Source organism: Odocoileus virginianus, chromosome 6, assembly GCF_023699985.2.
Source record: "Odocoileus virginianus isolate 20LAN1187 ecotype Illinois chromosome 6, Ovbor_1.2, whole genome shotgun sequence".
NCBI classification, from domain to species: Eukaryota; Metazoa; Chordata; class Mammalia; order Artiodactyla; family Cervidae; genus Odocoileus; species Odocoileus virginianus.
Window position 1 is genome coordinate 20987716 of NC_069679.1, and position 14390 is coordinate 21002105.

General features: G+C 37.6%; 1 long non-coding RNA gene across 2 annotated transcripts in view; it reads left to right on the plus strand.

Annotated features, from left to right (window-relative positions):
* The window catches only part of LOC110128365 (uncharacterized), a 182064-nt gene that overhangs the window by 32249 nt on the left and 135425 nt on the right, over positions 1–14390 (plus strand). Inside the window, exon 3 of one of the 2 annotated variants that reach the window (XR_002311145.2) lies at positions 1262–1343. The exons of the other annotated variant lie outside the window; for it this stretch is intronic. This is a non-coding gene — a long non-coding RNA (uncharacterized lncRNA). Of the gene's footprint in view, positions 1–1261; positions 1344–14390 lie in introns of those variants that run through there. 2 annotated transcript variants of the gene reach the window in all.

Sequence of the window (14390 nt, forward strand, 5' to 3'; positions counted from 1 at the left end):
TCCTTTAGGATTGACTACAGTTCCAAGGAATTCTCAAGAGTCTTTTCCAACATCACAGTTCAAAAGCACCAATTCTTCACCACCCAGCCTTTTTTAATTGGCAGAATAGGACACTTCAAAAATTACCATATCCAATCCCTGAAACCTTTGAATATGTTACCTTACATGGCATAAAGGAATTAAGGTTGCAGATGGATTATGTTTGCTTATCAGATGACCTTAATCTAGGGAAAGGTTATCCTTGATTAACCGGTGGGTCCAATGTAACCTAATCACAAGAAAATGCAGAGATACTGAAGAGAGAGGCAGAAAAGTGTCAGAGGAATCACTGTGAGAAAGACTTGACTGCCGCTACTAGTTTTGAAGATGAAAGGGAGCCATCATCCAAGGAATGCATAGAGTCTAGAAGCTGAGACAGGCAGAGGTCTCTGGGCCCTGCCATACCTTGATTTTAACATAGTGAGACCCTTTTCAGACCTCTGACCTCCGAAGCTGAAACATAATGAAATCATGTTGTTCGAAGTAATTAGGTTTGCAATAATTTGTTATAGCAGAAATAGGAAACTAATACAGTTTTCAGATTCTAAGATTAAAGAATGAATTTTGATTTCAAATCTAATGCTGGAAGAGCTTATTGATATAAATTCCAGGAGTCAAAAATTGGAAGGCTTGGCCTGATTTAGATTCATTATTAATCTTATTTTCATTTGAACTAGTACAAGGAAAATCTCTCTACATAATCTATAAATTCTGAGCACTTTCTTTTCTCTAAAACAAGCAATATCTATTTTTATTCCATTTTAAGTGTATTATTTTATTTTATTCCAATTTAAACATATTATTATTGGTAAACTTATAGACATAGGCACCCAAGATTACCTGGAAAAGAGAAACATTAAATTCCATGGTTCATGGTTTAAGCTGTTCTGCCCCGTTACTTCACATTTCTTGCTCTTTTTGTCTTTCCTCCTCTTTTCCATTTTCCTTTACCGGTCCTTTGTTTAACTCTCAAAATGATGATTTCCTCAAAATTGATACTTCTCTGGCTAAAGATCCATAAGAATACATCTCTTTTTAAAAAGTCTCAGTAACCTAATATTTTTATTTCTCTTCTCTTCCACTTTAGTAATAGTAGTAATAATAATAAATGAAAATTTTAAGCACTTCCTATGTGCTAATATTGTGAAAAATGCTTTACATACATTATATCATTTAATCCTCATAAAAAATAAGAGGTAATTACTCTATTTTTGTTTTTCAGATAAGGAAAGGGAGGCCTAAAGGTTAGAGACTTGCCCTAAGTCTGTTAGCTCAAAAATAGAAGAGCTGGGATTCAAATCCAGAGAAGTGTCCACTTCAAGTGAGTCATTTTAACCTCACTTTCTGCTACCTACTTGTTTAGTTTCTCCCTGGGAGCAGCTACTATACTATCTCCTATGCAAAAAGTACCTGAATGCACAGTGCTTAAGATAAAAAATTATAAAGTGTTAAGTGTTCTGTCCTGAGGGAAGCTCTAGTTGGTTAAGAAATAGAGTAAAAGTGGGGGAAGTGAGCAACCCAGGCAGGTGTTGTGGATGCAAAAGCCAAGGGTATCCATGTTAGAAAGTAGACCCTGGGAATATCAAGGCAGAGTCTTTGGATTATTTAGTTTCATACTTTGATAACTTCATACCAAGTCTGTGTACAGTGAGTGTTCTACCAGTGATTTTAAAGATGATATTGCTGGACCATTAGGGATGTGATGATAATATTGGAGATTCATGTGTTTTATAGTCAGTATTCTAATATGTCAAAGAAAATTATCCCTCTACAATGATAAGACTACACAGACTGTTTTAAAAGATGAGTTTCTTGACGTTGGCTAGGATTATATCAGTTCAGTAAGGTTATATCCTTGTTACTTCATCATGACCAGAATCTTTGCTTAACAGATGTGTATGTGTAAGAAAATAGGAAACCAAATATTACTTAAACTGTTTGTTAAGCAATATATATCAAAACACAAAGATTGTGGAGTATAATGAATTAAAAAGTTTTACAATGGTGAAATAGGCCAGAACTGTAATGTGTACTCAAAAATTAATTCAAAATTGAGTTCAGTTCAGTTCAGTCACTCAGTCTTGACCAACTATTTGCAACCTCATGTACTGCAGCAGGCCAGTCTTCCCTATTGATCTCAAACTCCTGGAGCTTATTCAAACTCATGTCTATAGCATCGGTGATGTCATCAAACCATCTCATCTTCTGTCATCCGCTTCTCCTCCTGCCTTCAATCTTTCCCAGCATCAGGGTCTTTTCAAATGAGTCAACTCTTCGCATGAGGTGGCCAAAGTATTGGAGTTTCAGCTTCAGCATCAGTCCTTCCAATGAACACCCAGGACTGATCTCCTTTAGGATGGACTGGTTGGATCTCCTGCAGTCCAAGGGACTCTCAAGAGTCTTCTCCAACACCACAGTTCAAAAGCATCAATTCTTCGGTGCTCAGCTTTCTTTACAGTCCAACTCTCACATCCATACATGATTACTGGAAAAGCCATAGCCTTGACTAGATGGACCTTTGTTGGCAAAGTAATGTCTCTGCTTTTTAATATGCTGTCTAGTTTGGTCATAACTTTCCTTCCAAGGAGTAAGCGTCTTTTAATTTCATAGCTGCAGTCACCATCAGCAGTGATTTTGGAGCCCCCCAAAATAAAGTCAGCCACTGTTTCCACTGTCTCCCCATCTATTTGCCATGAAGTGATGGAACCAGATGCCATGATCTTAGTTTTCTGAATGTTGAACATTGGATTACTCTTACTAAAATAGATTTTTCATTCTCTCTTCTTGTAGTAAATAGAAGAGGGCAACTGAAACTCAAGGGACCCCTTTTTTCTTCTCATGACAGCCCTAAGATTCTCAACCTAGCTGGCAAATTCTATAGTACTAATCAGAGGGCTGACCCCGTAGATCCACACAATAAATACTCTCTAAGTATACAGTGAAGCATAAAAAACATTTAACTTGGAGATCTCAGCAAATGGAGACTCTGATACTTCATAGCAGTATGAATTTGGGTCAGTTATGTATTGATTTAGTTTTCCTTATCTGTATAACGGAATTACTAAGTTCAACAAAAGATTAACTGAACTATAAACTTAATTGAGGTAACATGTGAATGTGTCTGATACTTACTAAAAATTCAAATGTTGACTATAAATTTGAAAGGTGACCATATTGCTGTATACAGCTGGAGGCTGACACCTTTCATTGAGGAAAGTTGTGTGGTATTTAGAAATTGGTTCTTGCTGTTCCTCAGTTTTTTTTTTTTTACCTATAAGATGAGGGCCTTAAGGCAGTTAGTCCTGGAAGATCACTGAAATTCTGTTTCTGAGAAGCAACCACCTAGTCACATTCTTTCTAGGTCCTAAAGCACTGATACAATATATAATACAAAAATATTAACGGAAAATTTAACTACACTCTGCTCATTGTGCATATACTTATATCTTGGCTGTGTATCAGTTGGTGTCAGTGGGTGATGGTATTATTAGGCTGGCAAAATTAAAAACAAAAACAAAAAGTAGTAAGCATTTTATTTAGTCAAATGTATTTGATTTAACAGGAAGACACATCTTATTCAGGGATTCTTTCTAGTATATTGGTATCAAATTGTCTTTTCTTAATACAGAGTGATAAAAGATAGTAATTATTCAAATTACCTTTCATAGGAAAATGAAAAGTTTTCTATGTCAATTTCCCAGTTTTTTCTGTTGTTAATTAATTTTTAAGTTAATTAAATTTGAAAGTCTAAGAGTTCCTGGCTGTAGCACCGACCAATTAATAGTTTTTATTTTTATTATTAGCATTCACATTATCATGAACAGTGCTAAGAGGAAACTTTCAGAAAACAATATCTGACTGTTCATTGAAAAATGCCAAGTTTTAAAATCCTTACTTGCCTTTCTCAGTATCAAAACCTAACCCCCACCCCCTCAACCTCCCATCCCTAGCTCTGAGGAGGAAAAGATGTGAGAGGAAAGAATAAGCAAGAGTCAGACATTTTTGTGCTCCTGTGGGATCCTACTGACTGAAATATTTAAAAGTGTGGAAGTGGCACAGAGGAAGCCCACTTACTGCTAAGAAGAAAGGTTGCAATCGGGCTTGCAGCATCCTCTGCAGTCAGCTCAGAAGGCTTCTCTGCCCTGACCTAGCTCCAGGCAAGTGGCTATCAGGCCTGTTTGGGGTAAGCAATACAAAGAAGATAAAACACCAACAGCAGTTTGAATATCAGAACTGCTACTTGAGTTGCCACACTTCCAGCAGAATAATGCAGTCACGTTTTAGAGGATTTTCATGGGATGAAATTTTAACAGATACAGTAGAAAAATTGAAGGAAATAATTCTATAAAAGTTTAAAGTCCATGCACAGTGGTAGGTTTTAAATCCATTGTAAAGTCTTGGTTTTGACTACCTCTGATTAACTTTCAAAGACATTTTTATTGTAAATTAGTAAACAAACTTTTATAAGGACTGGAGATAGTTTCTGACTTAAGAACTTAATCATGAAGTTGTTACTCTTTAAATGATTTGCAAATATAAAAAGCTACTATTTTTGCTACTATTTTCTAAAATTTACCAGCAATATTTGTCATATTCTTATCATTATCTCTTCATTGAATTTAACTTGAAAAGTAATTTTTATTTGCAAATGTCAACTCTGAGTGTTATGGTGAGTTGTATCAGACCTGTTATTCAGACATATTCACATTAAGTAAAGAGAAACAAAGAGAACCTAGGAACTCTGGGATCTCACCAGATTAATCTGTTATCAGAGCCAAAAACATATATTTAGAAAGATTGGTTTGCTCAAACTGTTTCAAGCCCCACTCATAATCCTAGACTGTTACTTAATCTGAACATATATTTATAAGGGAATTTGCTGAAAAACCTCGTGTCAATAAGTGACAGGAATAGTTGCAATAATACAAATAGACTCGACAATAGCAATGATAACATACACTCCCTACAGAACAAATATCCTCTCCAACATAGTGGCATTTATGGTCTTCGATTAAGAGTTGAGATTTTACTGCCCAGGAGAGCATCCCACTCTTTGACCTCTTCTTCTGAGTTAAGAATTATTAATTGCTCATGCTCTGATTCTGTTTATCTGTTAGAAAAAACAGAAAGGAGTTTCACCTCTTTCCCATTTTTATGCATACTTTGTGACTGGCTAAGCTATATTAGGTTATACATTATATATATATATATATATATATGGTTAAGTATATATGCCAAGAGAATTCACTGGTCATAGCAAACACCCTCTTCCAACAACACAAGAGAAGATGACACATGGACATCACCAGATGGTCAATACTGAAATCAGATTGATTATATTCTTTGCAGCCAAAGATGGAGAAGCTCTATACAGTCAGTAAAAACAAGACCGGGAGCTGTCTGTGGCACAGACCATGAACTCCTTATTGCCAAATTCAGACTTAAAGTGAAGAAAGTAGGGAAAACCACTAGACCATTCAGGTGTGACCTAAATCAAATCCCTGATGACTATACAGTGGAAGTGACAAATAGATTCAAGGGATTAGATCTGATAGACAGAGTGCCTGAAGAACTATGGACAGAGAGGTTCGTGACATTGTACAGGAGGCAGGGATCAAAACCATCTCGAAAGAAAAGAAATACAAAAAGTCAAATGGTTTTCTGAGGAGGCCTTACAAATAGCTGTGAAAAGAAGATAAGCGAAAGGCAAAGGAGAAAAGGAAAGATATACCCATTTGAATGCAGAGTTCCACAGAATAGCAAGGAGAGACAAGAAAGCCTTCCTCAGTGATCAGTGGAAAGAAATACAGGAAAACAATAGAATGGGAATACAAAGGGAACGTTTCATGCCATGATGGGCACAAAAAAGGAAAGAAATGGTATGGAGCTAACAGAAGCAGAAGATATTAAGAAGAGGTGGCAAGAATACACAGAACTATACAAAAAAGATCTTCATGACCCAGATAACCATGATGGTGTGATCACTCACCTAGAGCCAGACATCCTGGAATGTGAAGTCAAGTAGGCCTTAGGAAGCATCACTATGAACAAAGTTAGTGGAGGTTATGAAATTCCAGGTGAGCTATTCCAAACCCTAACAGATGATGCTGTGATAGTGCTGCACTTGATATGCCAGCAAATATGGAAAACTCAGCAGTGGCCACAGGAAAAGGTCAATATTCATTTGGCTCTCGAAGAAAGGCAATGCCAAAGAATCCTGAAACAACTGCACAATTGCACTTATGTCACATGCTGGTAAAGTATTGCTCAAAATTCTCCAAGCCAGGCTTCAACAGTACGTGAACCGTGAACTACAGATATTCAAGCTGGATTTAGAAAAGACAGAGGAACCAGAGATCAAATTACCAACATCCTTTGGATCATCAAAAAAGTAAGAGAGTTCTAGAAAAACATCTAATTCTGCTTTATTGACTATGCCAAAGAAAGCCTTTAACTGTGTGGACCACAACAAACTGGAAAAGTCTGAAAGAGATGGGAATACCAGACCACCTTACCTGCCTCTTGAGAAACCTGTATGCAGGTCAAGAAGCAACAATTAGAACTGAACATGGAACAACAGACTGGTTCCAAATAGGGAAAGGAGTAGGTCAAGGCTGTATAATGTCACCCTGCTTGTTTAACTTCTATGCAGAGTAAATCATGCAAAACACCCTGCTGGATGAAGTGCAAGGTGGAATCAAGATTGCCGGGAGAAATATCAACAACCTCATATATGCAGATGACACCACCGTTATGGCAGAAAGCGAAGAAGAGCTAAAGAGCCTCTTGATGAAAGTGAAAGAGAAATGAAAAAGTTGGCTTAAAGCTCAACATTCAGAAAACTAAGATCATGGCATCTGGTCCCATCACTTCATGGCAAATAGATGGGGAAATAGTGGAAACAGTGAGAGAGTTTGTTTTCTTTGGCTCCAAAATCACTGCAGATGGTGATTGCAGCCATGAAAGTAAAAGACACTTACTCCTTGGAAGAAAAGTTATGACCAACCTAGATAGCATATTAAAAAGCAGAGACATTACTTTGCCAACCATGGTCCGTCTAGTCAAAGCTATGGTTTTTCCAGTAGTCATGTATAGGTGTGAGAGTTGGACTATAAAGAAAGCTGAAAGCCGAAGAACTGATGCTTTTGAACTGTGGTATTGGAGAAGACTCTTGAGAGTCTCTTGCAATGCAAGGAGATCCAACCAGTCCATCCTAAAGGAAAGCATAAGTAAACTCCAGGAGTTGGTGATGGACAGGGAGGCCTGGTGTGCTGTAGTCCAGTGGGTCACAAAGAGTTGGATGTGACTGAGCCACTGAACTGAACTGAACCGATATTAAAGTGGTTACAATGTGTAACAGAACACCATTCATGCATAACCCTGTCTTCCTCAGGTTTATTCTGATGTGTGTGTGTATGTGTGTGTGTTTGAAGGGAAGATATTAAATACAGCCATGTATACTTTGACACAATATTGAATGTCATAAAGCAAAATTTAATATTTTTCTTTTTTAAAGCCTGAAAAAAAGACCATTCATCAATGAATCTATTAAAGTTAAATTGACTAGAGAAACGTGTTTATTTTCTTTAACTTTTATTTTGTGCCTTGATGTTGAAAATTATTCTTAAATTTTCCCCTGATCCTCATTTTATATCTGTAGTTTTTTGATTGACTTAATGTAGCTTTTTTGTTGAAGTATAACTCTGTAATTTTTAAAGATAGCGCCACCAGTCAGAGTGGATCTTCAGGTGTATGTGTGTGGAACCTGGGGAAAGGTGGCACATATTTCTTTAATCTCTCCAGCGATTAGATTTATGGCAAAATCTTTTAAACATAGTATTATGTTTTTATAACTTCATTGGGAAATCGAAAAATTAAAATTTTTAAATAATTTTTGCCAAAACTAGAGCGTTATAGTCTAAAGAATATATTTGAACTCATGCTACAGCAAAACACAGGACAGGCATGGCTATTCAGGTGTTGCTCCCTGGTCAAGTCATTCAGGGTAAGATTTTTGCTTCTAGACTTTCAGACAAGAAGTTTTAGGGAATGAATATATAGTTTATCTTAAGTTAATTTCCTTTGAAATCAATATATGTTATTGATATTAAAGGGATATATAGACTGCATTAATGCACTGGATTTGTATGGACCATTCTAAGAATGAGCAATATATTTGTATGTAAGGATGTGTGTGTATATAAACACACATTTTTAATATCTAATAAAAAAGAATTCATGGTCTATATTCAAACCTGAGTACACATATTCATATTTTATGATCAAGCACAGTCTGACATCACTGACACTTTGCATTGGAATAGGACAAGCTGGTGTCACCAAACAGGAGAATTAATTCAGTCAATCCTTATTACACTCATGGAAGCCATACAATTCATTATAAGCATATTGCCAATAGAAAGACAAACAACATGTTTATTCTGTTAGATCTAAATCATAGCAGGGAGCTGGGCTGGTGGAAATATAGTGCATCCAGCCTTAAGTATTCTGAGTTGTATTCATGAATGACTTACAATATGCCTGGGTTCCACTCCAGTTCCTTATAATTTACACTGGGTTATTATACATTGTGCTTCTTCCCAAATCAGCTGTATCCATAAGAGACTCATGCATTATGGAGCCAGGAGAACACCAGGACCAGCCCAAGAATGCTCTGTCCACTGGGGAAATGGCAAAATAAAAACCACTCCCTATATAAATGCACAAAGAATGCTGCTCCCTAAACATCAGATATTTCTGAAACTCCACCTAAGAAAAGTCTAATGTCTGGTCTCAAGAAGTGTGTGACTGGCAGTTTGGAGTAGATAATTTTAGCTGTCATCAAGTTGGGGAGCCTGGGTAGTTAAATCTTTTGCAAGTCTATTGCTTTTCCAAACATTCCTCAGGGTATCTAACACACAGACATACTATATTGAGCAACAATAAAGATTGTTTTCCACCCACCCCTACTATGTTATTCAGAGTAATACAAGAATTAAGACCAATGAAAGGGAAAAAGACCAATGAAAGGGAAGAAGTAAAACTCTAGGTGTTTAAAGTTCTTTGCTAAGACAAGATTTTTTTAAAAAGTTTTTAATTTGTAGCATGCCTTCATGGATACCCTACTTTTAAATTTCAGTATAGCGTTAGTAGTACTTTCTACTTTAAAAATAGATAGCCAATGGGAATTTGCCGTATGACTCAGGGAACTCAAATTGGAGCTCTGTAACAACCTAGAGGGGTGGGATGGGGGGAGAGATGGGAGGGAGGGGGTATATGTATACCTATGGCTGATTCTTGTTGGTGTTTGGCAGAAACCAGTGAATTCTGTTGCTTGACCTGAAGCCAAACTATGGTGGAGGTAATGACCTAAATCAAATCCCTTACAATTTTACAGTGGAAGTGACAAATAGATTCAAGGGATTAGATCTGATAGACAGAGTGCCTGAAGAACTATGGACAGAGGCTTGTGACATTGTACAGGAGGCAGGGATCAAGACCATCCCCAAGAAAAAGAAATGCAAAAGGGCAAAATGGTTGAATGACAAGCCCTTACAAATAGCTGAGAAAAGAAGAGAAGCGAAAGGCAAAGGAGAAAAGGAAAGATACCCATTTGAATGAAGAGTTCCAAAGAATAGCGAGGAGAGATAAGAAAACTTCAGTGATCAATGCAAAGAAATAGCGGAAAACAATAGATTGGGAAAGACTAGAGATATCATCAAGAAAATTAGAGATACCAAGGGAACATTTCATACAAAGATGAGCACAATAAAGGACAGAACAGGTATGGACCTAAGAGAAGCAGAAGATATTCAGAAGAGGTGGCAAAAATACACAGAAGAACTATACAAAAAAGATCTTCATGACCCAGATGACCATGATGGTGTGATCACTCACCTAGAGCCAGACATCCTGGAATGTGAAGTCAAGTGTAGGTAATGGAATTCCAGTTGAGCTATTTCAAATCCTAAAAGATGATCCTGTGAAAGTGCTGCACTCAATATGCCAGCAAATCTGGAACAGGACTGGAAAAGGTCAGTTTTCATTACAATCCCCAAAAAAGGCAATGCCAAAGACTGTTCAGACTATGCACAATTGCACTCATCTCACATGCTAGCAAAGTAATGCTAAAAATTCTCCAAGCCAGGCTTCAACAGCGTGTGAACTGTGAACTTCCAGATGTTCAAGCTGGATTTAGGAAAGGTAGAGGAACCAGAGGTCAAATTGCCAACATCCATTAAATCACTGAAAAAGCAAGAGAGTTCCAGAAATACATCTATTTCTGCTTTATTGATTATGCCAAAGCCTTTGACTGTGTGGACCACAACAAACTCTGGAAGACTGTTAAAGAGTTTGGATTCCAGACCACCTGACCTGCTTCCTGAGAAATCTGTATGCAGGTCAAGAAGCAACAGAACTGAACATGGAACAACAGACTGGTTCCAAATGGAGGAAAGAGTATGTCAAGGCTATATATTTTCACCCTGCTATTTAATTTATATGCAGTGTACATGATAAGAAATGCTAGGTTGGATGAAGCTGGAATCAAGATTGCCAGGAGAAATATCAATAACCTCAGATACACAGATGACACGACCCTTATGGCAGAAAGTGAAGAAGAACTAAAGAGTTTCTTGATGGAAGTAAAAGAGGAGAGTGAAAAAGTTGGCTAAAACAAAACATTCAGAAAACAGATCATGGCATCTGGTCTCATCACTTTATGGCAAATAGATGGGGAAACAATAGAAACAGTGACAGACTTTATTTTGGGGGGCTCCAAAATCAGTCCAGATGGTGACTGCAGCCATGAAATTAAAAGACATTTGCTCCTTGGAAGAAAAGCTATGGCCAACCTAGACAGCATATTAAAAAGCAGAGATATTACTTTACCAGAAAGGTCCATCTAGTCAAGGCTATGGTTTTTCCAGTAGTCATATATGAATGTGAGAGTTGGACTCCAAAGAAAGATAAGCACAGAACTGATGCTTTTGAACTGTGCTGTTGGAGAAGACTCTTGAGATTCCCTTCAACTGCAAGGAGATCCAACCAGTCCATCCTATCAGAAATCAGTCCTGAATATACATTGGGAGGGCTGATGCTGAAGCTGAAACTCCAATACTTTAGCCACCTGCTGCAAAGAACTGACTCATTTGAAAAGACCCTGATACTGGGAAAGATTGAAGGTGGGAGGAGAAGGGGACGACAGAAGATGAGATGGTTGGATGGCATTACCGACTCGATGGACATGAGTCTGAGTAGACTCTGGGAGTTGGTGACAGACAGGGAAGCCTGGGTGCTGCAGTCCATGGGGTCACAAAGAGTCGGACACAACTTAGCGACTAAACTGACTGAAACAATTCTGTAAAGCAATTATCCTTCAATTAATAAATAAATAAATTAAAAATAAAAAAACTATATTCTTAAGTCTATATGGAAGGGATGCTTTAAGTTCTATATGAAACTAGACCAACAAGTTTAATAGTGAAATATTCAATTAGTGCTGTTCTAATATATGAGCACTTTTTAGCAAACTTTTAAAAATGGAAACTAGATATATGCTCTAATAATAGTTTTATGTATTTTTCTCACTATTGTACTGCTAGTGTACCTAGACCATAGGAGACATTCAATGCATATTGTTAAACAGGGGAAAGAAATCTATGGTTTGGTGACATGTCAGAGAGAGAATGCAGCTTTGAACAGGTGGTATGTTTATCACAGTGGGGTTTATTTCTCTATGTATGTATGCTTGGAAATCCAGAGGATAAGGCGTTAAGCAAGTTTTAATAAAGGGTGTACTAATATCTGTTCTGATCTTTGTGGTCAGAACAGGGTCAAAGGGGTCTTCAGGGAAGTATTTGGCTACAAATATCGGAAAACTTCCACAGTGGCCCTAACAGACCTGGTTTTGTTTTCTGCAGCAAGAAGTTTGGGAGTAGGTAGAACAAGGTAGGTGTGTTAGCTCAATAATGCTACTAGGAACCTCAATTCTTTCCATCTTTCTGTCTGTTCTGCCAAACATAATTTGTGGGCTCTTGCTCTCAAGCTTGGCATCTTATGATTGCAAGAAAGATACCTGCTGCCATATCTTATGCTAATATTTCGTCAGGGAAAAAGGAAAGACAGAAGGAACAGGGAGTTGGGAATGGATGGTGACAGCACCCAGAAGCAACTGCTTTCCCATCAATCACAGCAGATGTCTGCTTACGTTTCATAGAGTAGGAGGTGCCACATCATTAGGATACCATGCATTCTGGGATCAATTCAGTTCAGTTGCTCATTCATGTCCAACTCTTTGTGATCCCATGGACTGCAGCACACCAGGCTTCCCTGTTCATCACCAACTCCTGGAGCTTGCTCAAACTCATGTCTATCGAGTCGGTGATGCCAGCCAACCGTCTTATCCTCTGTCATCCCCTTCTCCTCCTGCCTTCAATCTTTCCCAACAACAGGGTCTTTTCTAATGAGTCAGTTGTTTGCACCAGATGGCCACAGTATTGGAGTTTCAGCTTCAGCATCAGTCCTTTCAATGAACATTCAGGACTGATTTCCTTAAGGATTGACTGGTTTGATCTCCTTGCAGTCCAAGTGACTCTCAAGAGTCTTCTCCAACACCACAGTTCAAAAATCCACAGTCTGGGATAGCAAATGATTTTAGCTAGATGGTTTGTTCCATCTCCAAAAGCCAGGGTTTTATTAGACAAAGCAGAAATGAGGAAAGATATTGGCTGTATCTGCCCAAAGACTAAAGTGAAGAAATTAACTGTCATAACATAAAATCTGAGCAGTGTTCCTCTTGATTTATCCTTCTATAAGTAAATTCAAACTAAAGCAGTTCTATGGGTAAACAGTTTTAGTGGACATTTTCTTAACTGAGTAAATTCAGACCTTTTGTTGTTTTCATAAATAGCTTAATAGGTAAAGATTTCATGATGGATTTTCATCCTGCATTTATGGCCTAGGGGACAGAAAATAATCTTTTTATTGCCCTGAACTTAGAGCCTTCTCTTATCTGGGTCAACTTCTTCCTTTTTTCTCCTTTCAAAATCATTTTCTCTAAGTAGCTCTTAGAGAAGGAATATTATAAAGAAATTTGCACCCAAATGTAAATGTTTGACAGTGTTTTTCTACGTTGTCCTGTTGGTGGGATATTTGAAGTTTAATGGGAAATTGCCTTAAAATCTATCTCTAATTTCAGAAAAAGTGGCCAAGAGACATATTTTTGAATTCAGGAATCTTAACCTTAGATATGTAGTCACCTATTATAGGCAGTTGTCTTTCTTATCTAAGAATTGAACTTTATTTTTCTTTACCAAGAGTGGCAAAAGAGTAATAAAATATCTCTTTAATACTCGATAATGTGCCAGTGGAACAATTGATTCCTTTAGTAGATGACTTATGTGACACATATAATTCTATGACTCTTTGCTTATATGAGTATAAGCAATTTAATAGTTGTTAGGAGTTGGATATGCTCAAATTTTTATTGAAGGTTCTGGCCCTTTCCTTGGATTCATTACTTTTTTATCAGACCAAGACTTTTATTAATATAATGTAGGGAGATGTTTGGCAGAAAGGTATAATGTAAGCTAATCCTTTGTAAATTTAAGAAAACTAGAAAGAGGGGAGAGAATAAGTGATTCATGACTAAAATAATGGAAGCTATTGTTGCAGGTGTTCATGGATGTTGCATGTGGACCAAGAAAGTCTTTATAGTCTTCAAAACAATTTGTCTTCACCTACAAACCACACAGCTTTATCATGTATTTACTGCTCACCACCCCATTTGCTCCTATGTTTCCTTTTTTGCCTTCAGTCTTAATGCTCTTGGCAAAGGAGAAGGCTTATGGAAAATATTCATTGACTTCTTACTGAAGCAGTGTTGTTTCTGCATGGGAGCCAGGCACAAGGAGTATAGCTACAGATCCCAGAACAACTTCCTTGATTTTACAAGAAGGGCTCTGAGGGACCTTTACTGCAGTAATACAAGCAGAGACTCTCATTCTAAGGTTTCACAGAGATGCACACTACCCTCTCTTTGCTCACATTGCCAGAAGACCCCACCCTTAGAGAATCAGAACCTGGGCTCTAGGTGTATGTGGACAAGAGACATCTGAAGGGGCACTGTTTTTACTGTTATTTTCTCTAGGATACCCTCTCATCTCTGTTCTTTTATCTCCCACTCAGGCCCTTCTGTGCTGTGTAGGGTCTTCTTCTCTGCTGAACTGCATAATAGCCCCAAACTTTCTGCCCTCGGTTGGAAGTGGGGGATGAGGATGTGCAGAATAAATGTAAATGGATCTTTTCCAACAATTGTCAAAGAACAAGGAGCATTAGAGAAGAATTTCTTT